The 11,747-nt window shown below is 27.8% G+C and overlaps 1 protein-coding gene across 4 annotated transcripts in view; it reads left to right on the forward strand.

The window, feature by feature from the left end:
* The window catches only part of LOC112210774 (uncharacterized), a 208,844-nt gene that overhangs the window by 41,783 nt on the left and 155,314 nt on the right, over positions 1–11,747 (forward strand). Inside the window, exon 1 of one of the 4 annotated variants that reach the window (XM_067050745.1) lies at positions 6,509–6,554. The exons of 2 other annotated variants lie outside the window; for them this stretch is intronic. The gene's annotated coding sequence lies outside the window, so the exon portion shown is untranslated. Of the gene's footprint in view, positions 1–6,508; positions 6,555–11,747 lie in introns of those variants that run through there. One more of the 4 variants, XM_067050743.1, reaches the window with a different exon arrangement.

Here is an 11,747-nt window from a genome sequence, read left to right on the forward strand (position 1 = left end):
TAGGGGGAGAAGAGATATAAAATTTCTTAATACATATCCAAAATTTCTGTATCTATTAAGGTTTTTCCAATTGGTAAAAATTGAGGTTTGACATTTATAACCTTTAATCTACTCTTTGGACATAAATTCGAAGATACTCCTGAATTTATTGGGTCGACATAGTTGGATTATATACTATTATTAAATTATTAAGATTATTGTATTACGTTCTTAGGCCCATTTCCCTCTAGAGGGAAAAATTCCCTGTTGAATAGACGGATTATTCATTTTTAAAAGGTTTGTACGGTCTGGTGAAGAAGTAATTGTTCCCGTATATTTTGGAGGAGTGAAAGTAAATAATTACCATACTAATGATTAATAAATGGATAAATTAGTAAAACTAATAGTCATAAACAGGTTTGAATGTAGATTGAGAGGAACTGCCGCATATGGGCAGGACCTAGGCGCAACATTATCCTTAAACGATTAGAATTTATTGAGGCCCCAGAGGCAGCAATATCAACTTGCTTAGCTAAGTGCTCATTACTAAGTCACCCTCACTACATTCTAATTATGGAGTTCATTCTGATATAATGCTCTTCTAACTTGGTTATGATGGTCGTATAAACTTAGTATGTATGTCTACAACCATGGCTGATATCATCGGTACAAATTTATTGATGGGTTTAAGAATTATAGTTGCAACTCTGTAACGGGAGTTACATAATTTTCAATTATGAACCTGTGTAAACGACTATGGAACAAAAAAATTTAAACACTCTCTTCCTCTCATTTTACGAAAATTGATTTGTTTCAGAAGACATAGAATCCAAACACCCCTCCTCCCCAACAAACATACTTTTTTTTGTAGGTTTGGTAATTGGATAAAGGTTTTATATGGTCATATCAAAGCGATTTGCAAATACAGGAAAAATACAGTCATATGAAAAACGTACAATAGTATAACAATTTTAAGCATATGTTTTTTATTTTCTTTCATTTTTTTTTTTTTTAAATTAAAACTGCTGCAGACATATATTTGTCAATCTTTTTATAAATTACTATATAAATTAAATTACTATGTAATAATTAAAAACTTTTTTTAATACTTAACACAGTTTTGTAAGAACTGTCATATATCTGATCTTAAATTTCTATATTGTTTAGTAATATTAATTTATTATCATTGTGTATAATACTAAATAAAGACGTTAACAATTTTACTTTTTCAATTAACAATTAACAATGTTCATCAATCATATGGATGTATTTATAAGAACAAAATAAAGCCAAATGTGCCTGGATGAAAAAAAACATTTAGGTATTTAATTTCTACTACTAGATTTATTTGAAACAATTTTCTCACAAGTTGTTTTTAAATTCGAATTAACCAAGAAGTTGGTTTCAGTTTTTTTTTTTGTTCGCGAAATTTAGATTACTACCTTAAAATATGGTATGATCAACATTATTTCCTATTGTCTTGTTGTTGTTGTTGGCTGGGGTTTTAGGGCATAAAACCCTGAGGTCATCAGCGCCCATGTTTCGCGCTTTATAATTCTATTTCACTTTATTTTTCTCTTGAAATAATTATGAAAAAATTTAAATAATTACTTCTTTTCGAATTATTTAGTACCTATATCAGACTTTAAGTAAGGTTTAAGGCCATTCCGATTTTTAGTAATCCTTGAGCAAATCAAACATTGACAAGGCTTATAAATATAAGAAAATTGAAAAATTATTAGTGTCGGAATTCGCAGAAAAAACCTGTTTTTTGTAAATGAATAAAACCAAGAATTAATAAGAAAAAATTAGGTTTCCACAGTTTTGTTTTTAATGTAAAGTTATTTTTTTAATCCCTGGATTCATTATTTTATTTTAATTCAAAATACAACAATTATAGTTCTAAACATATTTTTTCGACAATAATCTAAAAAATAACGTACAATTACTTTAAAATAGTGATCTTATTTCATTTAAATAGTTTTTTATTGTTCTGATTTCACGTAGGAAAATACAATTGAAAATAATTTAAAAATAGTTAAATCGGTGACTATATAATTTTCATCTTATATATTTCGTATTGCCAATAGAAGTGAAATGTTATAATTTTAATGTATGAATAAATAAGATAATAAGTAATAATAAAATCTAATTTATATTAATGTCACTTGAAGCTAACTGTATTTAAATTCATTATGTTTGCTCACTTTTTTAAGTGCATAGTTTTTAAATGTAACTAATAATTATGTAAATCAGTATTAGTAAGTTTTAAAATAAAAAGTTAATGTTTCATTACTTCTTAATAATATTATTGTTTGCTGGTTGATTCGTTTTTTTGTAGTTGCATAGGCCCTTTTTTCGTAGTAAAACTTACTTCTATAATATTATACTATAATAAATTATATTTCTATAATGTAATATATCATCATATAATAATAAACCAAAATTTCTATTTTCATAGTTCTCCGATAAGACCATAAATCGTAAATATATTAATTTTTTTTAAATGTTTTCTTTTGGCTATCAGGAAATTATATACTTTTCCAGTATTAATTTTCTTGGAATAAAATAAAGTAAGAGATAAAGTTTGTTTATATAAACTTTATCTCTTTCAGAAAAAAATATCTACGATATTTAAGGTAACCCGAGATTTATTATCGTTTTTTATATTAATTTTCAGGTTTATAAAAAGTTTCATATGATCATTTTATGATCATCTATTTTACCATTTTCTCAATAATAATTTTAGGTCGTTAGTAGATAACGTAGCCCTGATATTTTTACGAGCCTAGAAGAGATCCTCTACAAGGCAGCTGGGAGGGTCCAGTAACAAGTGGATTGCAGGCGGTGAATCATCTTTTTTCATTAGGGTACAATGTCTGATAGGGGTACAGTGTGGATCAATACTCATAGTGAGTACACAAGAAGAGTTTATATATATATATATATATATATATATATATATAGAGAGAGAGAGAGAGAGAGAGAGAGAAATATTTAAATACTTACCTACTTCGAGGATATTACTTCGAACATTATACAATTCTTTTAGATGTAACATGTTCATTAAGGCTGTCAAAACTCTCTGAAAATATTGTTTCAAAACTGTTTTTGAGATTTTGCTCAGATGAGAATCCTTCCCCCTTGCCAATGATATCAGATGAAAATTTCATATGTACTAGTTGCATAATGTGATCAAATTTTATTTTTTATAAGAAATCTGTACGAAATACAAATACTTGTTTGCAAGTTAGTAATTTAATAAACTCGCTTCGTTGTTACCAAAGGTAGGAAAACTTAGCATTCATGCTGGTAATGGAAAAAAAAATATATATATACGTTGTTTCAAGATCAACAATATGTTTGGGAGATATAGATGGTCGAACATATCGTACATATTGGTAGTCTAGAATAAATATCCTTTATTTAATATAAGGAAAAGGTAGAAAATAAAATTATTGTTATATCATATAAGTATATATATTGTATATATGTCCGATCATGGATTGATTGGTATGTTGTGTATCGTAGCAACCCAATGAATTTGAGCAGCATGGTTAAATAAAGCATTTTTCTCTCTATTAGACGAATAAGCTCGTCGGACTCTAAAGAATAAACTTAAGTTTAATTAATAAAATATAATGAATTTTTCAGTACAACTCATTATATTAATTGAAAACTCGTTCAGTAAAAAACCTATAATATAAAGAAAATTGAAATATTATTTTAAGTGAAGACCGTATGAATAATAATAATAATAGCACAAACTTAGATTTATGCTGAAACAAGACAAAATGGCAAATTACATGATGATAGAGCAATGGCCTGGAAACGCTTTATTATAGAATAAAATAAAGAATTTGAATAAGGAATAGAATTTTTTCCTACAATTCATTATATTAATGAAAACTCATGCAGTAAAGAACCTATAACTTTAATTTAATTAATAAGTTTTTATATTATGATCTTATATAGTCTACATTTTCTGAGATTTTATATGCTGATATGGAAAAATATAGTCCTAATAAAATATTTTTTCCCCATCTTTGTCTTCATAATTTTAGAACAGTAAATAACTGAATTTTATTTAGATAAGGTGATAAATTGAGTAGCTCAGAGTGTCACCGCAGTAGATAGGCAAATAGAGGCCAACGGTAATTACCGGTTTCTGAAATTAAAATTACTCCAAGTGCATGCAAATGGCTCTCATTAATTCCGAACCCGTATCCCGCCGAGCTGGGCTACCGGTGAGCCGACACACAGCTTACCCTATCCCTCCGCTAATGGACTTGTTAATACGGCAGGCAATTTACATCAATTCAGAGTTTACATAACCGATTTTTTTCGATATCGTGTTCACCTCAGCTATGCTAGGTCATCTGAGCGAAATGTAGGTAGAGTGTAAATTGGCTTGTTGTGAAAACGAAAGCTCAATACTAATTTCGGAACAATATTGATTCTCCCAGACTAAATTGATAAACTTATCGAGCTCGATATGGAGGTAGCTGTTGAAACGTATTCGTAGGTGTACTCCTATTTTTAGGTACTTATTTTAAGCTAACTTTTTTAAAATTTATTTATTGTAATTTACAACTGTACATAGTGACATAATACAAACATGTGGAAAATCTACCCACTGATAGGACTCCAATAACATTTCTAGAAGAGAAGATCTCGAGCCATCTTCTTTTCAGACGCCTAGGAGGATTATTTGGTAATGAAGGAGAAGCCAGGTTAGAAACAAGTGGATTTGGGTGGTTGAGAAGTTTATCATGGAAGGAATGGTATCTGGTTCTGTGTAAGTCGGCAACATATGGAACATTGAGGTCCTGATGGATGACTTGATTTGTGACAAAGTAAGGAGCATTAAGGATTTTACGAAGGATTTTGGAAGAATAACCCATACTTCTTACATACAGTGTTTTGAATCCAAAATTATTTCTGATATGTTAACGAATGATGAAAATATTCATGCTGAGGATAGTAAAGGCAGCTAAAGAAATAATTCAAATACTTTTTATTTTTAACTCTGATCAACGGACTAATCATAACAATCACCAAAACCTTTCAAAAATACGATTTTGGAAATTTAAAATTTAGAAAAACGAACTAATAAATTACAAATGATGTGCACAAACAAAAGGATGAAATTGAAAAAAAACAAATGGTTTGTACAGATTAAAATATATGAACTGTAATGGAAGTGATAATATTATAGATCATAATAATCAATTTCATAAGCAGACAAAACTTAAGCAACAGTAGTTCGAAAATAATAAAATACAACAATTAAAAAGGCCTATATATACATATATTCATAAACAAAAATACAAATTTGATTTAAAAAATACTGAAATAATAACAACTAGAAATAGTCATAATATACAAAAGATTTTATAGTCAATATTTAATACAAATAATTATGATAAGTATTGTAAATTAATTTAACATTTAGAACTATTTTAAAAATAAATAATAGGGTTATTCGCTGTGTTGAATCTAAAAAGCTTCAAATTGAGCATCTTAGCACGTTATAAGTTTAGGATTGGGAGTAAGCCAATTTTAAGTCCATGTTATATGTTAATTCCAGAGGAGCTCCTTGCGAATTTCCTAGGGGTTTTTTCATTACTTTATTCTTTATTCTATTTATTCCCGTAAAGTTTTTATCTATTACTTTATTAGAATTTTAAAAAAGGTCCTAAACAAAAACAAGATACACCGTACACGAACTACAAGCTACTAACCTATTAAAACAATAACAGACAAAATGGTGTGGCGCTCAGCTAGTCTGTTGCGTGACGTCACTCTCTGTTAAGCACACTGACTCTCAATCTTATTAAATGTTATATCTTTTTAACGAGCTAAAATAAGGAAATATTTCTCTATTTAACGCACTTTAACATGTTGAACTAAATATAATGAACACTCCTATTTAGTAGTTAGAAGCACAGGAACGATCTATAAGAAAACATTTTTTAGGGTTTTTATGTATGTAATGATGTGTTTATATTTGACCAGTAGATTTAATGTGAGAAGATGCAGTCAATAAGAATTAACACAAATAAATGAAACCTTCATCAGAGCTAGTAATCTAAATGAGATGACAACCATAATACAGTGAACAAAAATATATTATAACAAGAAAATCAAAAAGATTATAAATAATATTATATTGTTATTTTTTCCCATATTTTTTCAATTTTCTTCTTCTAGTTTTTTGGGTTCACTATATTATTTTGTTGGTTGTTATCGCGTTTCGTTTTTTAGCCCTGATGAAAGTTTAAGATTTAGGCCGTTGACAAAAATAACTTTTACTTATTTGCGTTAATTTATAATTACCACACCCACCTCCCCTCCTAGCCATCTTCTTGCATTTTATTTATATACATTATGAAATTTGCATAAGCATTTATATACGCACTCATACAAGACATTTATATCGCCCCGATCACTATTTTAACGAGAAGTATGACGTAACAGAGTTAGCATAGTTAACAGACTGTTAATTACAAGGACTTCCTTTACGATTTCGTCAGTTTGCCAGTGGCCGGTGGATAGTGCGCACATTCTTCATGGTATGTACTTACATATTACATAATATTCCACGTATACTCGTCAATTCCTCTAAGATGTGCATTTATATTCGTGTTTTCCCCAGTGATTATGAATAGTCATTTATTACAAAAAAAAAAAAAAATGAAAAACAAGCTTGAAACATATTGCGTTTAAATTTATTGATAAGAAAGAACACTTTCAAGAAACAAATAGAAGAAAAAAAGAACACAAGAAAAAAATATGGTGCGAAGCATTTTTATTTTTTACCCCACTTCGAGTTTAAATTAATCCTCACTCGTTTCAGAACAACTATTTCAATATTAATTATTGTAGCAATACTTTTCTGTATTAATTTTCCAATTTTGGCGAACTGAATTTTAACAGGTTTCAGAAAAATACTTTTAATAACACTTCACATTCACAAAGATTAAAATTTTTCATTTAAAAAATTATTACAGATATATAAAAATATTTTATTAGAAATTACATTCTGCTGTTAACCGTTTATTATTCCTATTATTTTTACTATCCTTAAGGTTATTATCAAATCCTTTCATAGTTTAATATAAATTCATTTTTTATTACTAATGATAATGTTAGATGTTAATTATTTCTAATAAGCAAAATTAAAGATATTCTTACACTGTAATATTTTTTTAATAATTCGTCATCTAAGTCCTGTCAAACTATTTCCATGAGGATAAAACCTTTGAGGATGAGGATACTAAAGACTTAATTGTACATTGATATGCCGAGTTTAATTAAAATTGCCAAAAATCCTAAATTTGTAAAATCCATTATATTAAATAGTATTTCCGATTCAAATGAAAAAGTTATTGTAATATCCAAGTCCTACACATGCATCAATTTATATTATCACTTTCGTTTTTGAGTTATACTCAAAAGTAGATTTACAAATGTATATTTCGGTCTAAAGCTCGAATCAGAAAATTTATCTTACACAGGGTAAGTGAAAGAAAAAAAATAATTGGTCATTAAAACTCCACACTTTAACGATTTTAGTGTATTCAAGTAACTGAACAATACTGCTCGAGGTAAAGGAGCATTTAACCGAATTCCTTTTGTGCACGGAATCGTTAAATAGTTTTTTCTTTATTTTCTCTCATAATAATGAATAACAACTTTTAACTGCTTTGAGTATGCTATTTATTGTGAAACTTTCAAGGACTGACCGGTTTCTAAACGTCCGTTTCCATTTTCCCATGATTGTTGTGGTATTTACAATCTAACCCTGCAGTTCTTGTACCAACCGCTATTATATTTAATAAAAATAATAGCTGAACCGGTAATGTTTCCCTTTTTCTAGGTTAAATAAAACAGTAGATAGTTCGGTAACAATTATTGTATTTAGTTAAAATTAAATATTTCCATACATTCTATTTTTTATGGTTAGGTTAGATACATTTTAATTAATCTTTTATTAAATTTTAAGTCTATGATATTGCTTTTCGATTTACAATTTTTTCAGTAACTTTGTTTGATTTTTCTTATCTCGAACGTTGGGTTATTATTCTCAATTATTATATATGTACTGCAAAATGAAGCAAAATTTATATCCTAAAATTTTTTAATTTAATTGAAATTTAAATATTCAGACCCACAATATCCCAAAACGCATCTAGTCCTCGAGTATTAGAACAAACCAAAATGCACAATATATATTTTAACTTCCACATTTGTTATTTTAGAAAACACTGCTGGGTTTTTTTATGTAGAGTACTTTATCTTTACTATGTCCTTAAGCATTAGAATTTTTTTTTTAAGAACTTGGAGTTTCAAGCCCAGTCTAACTGCATATCTACAGTTAAGGGTAACCAAAAGTAATAATTACAACTTTATATAAATTGTTTTTGAGATGGACCGTTTAATAAGACAGTGAGAGAGATTTTATAGACATGTACAGCCCGATAGTATTATAGAGAAATTTTTATCATATTTATGGAAAAAAAAGAAGAAATTTTTATGATATACTTTTTTGAAAATGTTTCTCAAAGTAGTTACTTTATTTTTTAGCCCATAAAAAAAATTAAATATATTAAACTGACCTTATTGTTGTCTAGGTAATAGTATTTTCATCGCTATTGAGGAACGTTTATTTGGAAAAAAAATAAATGAAGGTTAAGTTAATTAAATAGTTACTATCCATATTTGGAAGGTGAAATATTGAATAATAATTCACGTTTGCACTAAAACATATAATTATAATTTTTATTTGCTTGACAAAATGATTTTTTTAACAATTTAATGGTCACTTTACAGAACATCACATTAAAAATTAAATAGAAAATATATTTTGTGATGAATGATCAAACATAAATAATTAACCATATGGGGACTAGTCTTGGGAGTCGTTAATGTAAAAAAAAAAAATAATAGTTTTAATTTATATATAACCTTCACACTTCCTTGAGACTGGTTTTTATTGTTTTAAAAAAAATAATTTTATCCAATTTCAGTCTCAAAACAATTTATTCTTCTTAATAAATCTCACGTTTCGGTCAATTCGGTCATCCTCAAGGACAATTTCAGAACCACATCAATTAAAAAAAAAACTTTATGCAGACTATTCCGCCGTGGTCATTAATTTTAGTCCACAAATTACCCTGTTTTGTCAATTAAAATAAAACCTTTTACTGTGAAAAAATGACAAAATAGGGTAATTTGTGAACTGAGATTGGGCAGAATAGCATAAAGGTTTTTAAAATTGATTTGGTTCTAAAATTGTATTAAGATTGTCCTTGAGGATGACCAAATTGGACGAAACGTGAGGCTTATTAAGAAAAATAAATTTTTTGAGACTAAAATTGGATACAATTTATCTATTTAAACAATAATTTTAATAATAAATATTATAAATTAAAAAATATATCAGTTTATTTAATTCAAAAACTAAAAAAAAAATTATAAGTGCTTACGGGATTATTTGATGATGAGTCATTTGGGGAAAACTACAAACGAAAACCCACAATAGATGACGTACCATGTATAAAATATTGCTGGATCATTATAAAGCTTGTGGTTTAATTAACAGATCATCATGATCGTGGGCTTTGAAAAAATAAAAAAGAATTTAACTAACCATTTACAAGAATGTTACTTGTTGTGAGCTCAACGCAAATAACAGACCTTGGGTTAGTTTTAGAAATGAATCCTCCAGATTAATAGGGCCAGAAGAGATTTCTATTAGAAGGTAACTGGAGAGGCCAAAGAGATAAGAAACAGATCGAATGATTAGTTCTGACCCTTGGGAGGCATGAAGTTATTAAATTGGCAAATGAGAGATATCTCAGAAAAGTAAGGAATGTATTTTATTTGATGGAGATAGTAGGATCTGCGGTCAAAACGAACTTAAAATATTATCAATTACTTTTTTGCTGACGTATCGTCTCACTTTGTAGGGTTTCATCTGGGCAAAAAAAGATACAAAACAACTGAAAATATGTTGAGAATGTAAGATAATAGGATGAAAATAGAGTAAACTAAGTGAATTGCTAAATCTTAGGTCTAAATGACGTCACATATCAACCATAATGACGGCTTGCATTTTCCTTCTGTTGGTATATAGATTAAAAATATTATTTATTTAAACTAAAATTAAAAATTAACTATAACAAATATGATTGAGATTATAAATTGACTGATAATATTAACATTATTTCAAATTTTTCTTTCCATTTCGTCAAATAATCCATTGACGATTTTGAACTACTTTTAATTTACAAAAATTATTCAAAACACTGTTTTTACCTACTTTTTTTGTATGGAACATTGCATAGAGTAATGCTAATCTTAAATATTTTTCTTCTACGCCCTCTGAATTAGACGACTCTAATGCTTAACCGGCGATGTATCGGTCCTAACTAGGTGGATAAGCGGGACTACTTTAAATTGAAAATTACTTGTAATTTCTCCAAAGAACATCGTGATAGTGAGACACCAATTTTCATGATCATTGAATTTTGATAGGCTATCGGTATCGAATTAATTTAGTATTCACCTCATTAGTGATTTTTTCGATATAGTTTATCATATTTCGTTATTAATTTAATTTGATCAAAACCTTATTACATTCGTAAATGATTACACAGTTTTATGGTTAATACTAACAAAAATCAGTTTTTTTCCTTCTTAATCAATACAAAATTGCCGAATGCTTTAATAACCAATTGTATCAGCTTGTGAAGGCCTTTCCTACTCGATGAAAGATGGTACCCACTTCCTTTCATAATATATCCATTAGATACTGCCTAACACCCCCTGAACGAGATGACCATACATTATGTAAGAGCTGGGAGTCAATTAGCATCTACTTATCCCAACGTGGCCTTCCCGGCCAATGGAATCCTCTCTGGGGCAATTTTATCTAATGGTCACGTTTAAATTGGAGTTTCCTTTTTCCAAGGGGTGGATTTTCCTCTTTATATTTTTCTTCCTTTTCCTTAATATTTTATGCTAATAGAATTACTTTTTTTTTTTGGAGAAGTACCGAGGACGCTTAATCTGGCGGTATTAAAAAGAATCTAATTTTACTTAATATTACGCAAAATAGCATTTCTCTACCAGCAATTTTTTCTTTTTTACCAACGTTAATATCGATAAGTATATTTTTATATATCTGTGTAAATGACCCTAGAGGTCGAAACACTTTAAATAAATACTTTATATTTTATTTTTATTGTTTAAATAAAATAGTTAATTTATATGTTACTAGTACTATTACTGTTACTAAAATTATATGAATTTTAACGATAAAAGTAATAAGTAGTAGTAGACCAAAATACAGTTTGAAATCAATCAATTATGTGCCTGACCTGCGTATAAGGAATATTTAAAAAATGTAAAGAGACTTATAATAGTGTTAAGTGAGTCTGTAATTAATTTTTTTTTCAAATTTTATGGAAGAGTGACGTTGGACAATTAAGGAACTCATAAAGATTTTTTTTTAAACTTAGCTTATATATAAATTTTATTTTACTTTATTCTTCATTTAGAATATTTTTAAAAAATAAAAATTAAAGTTGGTTTTTAATTACAGTGCAACTGATTTTTCAGTAGTGCAGGTATTGTGAACGTATAGTTATTACAATATATATTTCTTATGTTATTAAGTTTTTATATTTACTTTTCTTTTTTAAAGTTTATATTTATATTTCATATATATATTTCTTGAGTTATAGAATTCCATAAAAATT

Source organism: Halyomorpha halys, unplaced genomic scaffold (assembly GCF_000696795.3).
Source record: "Halyomorpha halys isolate HHAL.00 unplaced genomic scaffold, Hhal_1.1 Scaffold761.1, whole genome shotgun sequence".
NCBI lineage: Eukaryota > Metazoa > Arthropoda > Insecta > Hemiptera > Pentatomidae > Halyomorpha > Halyomorpha halys.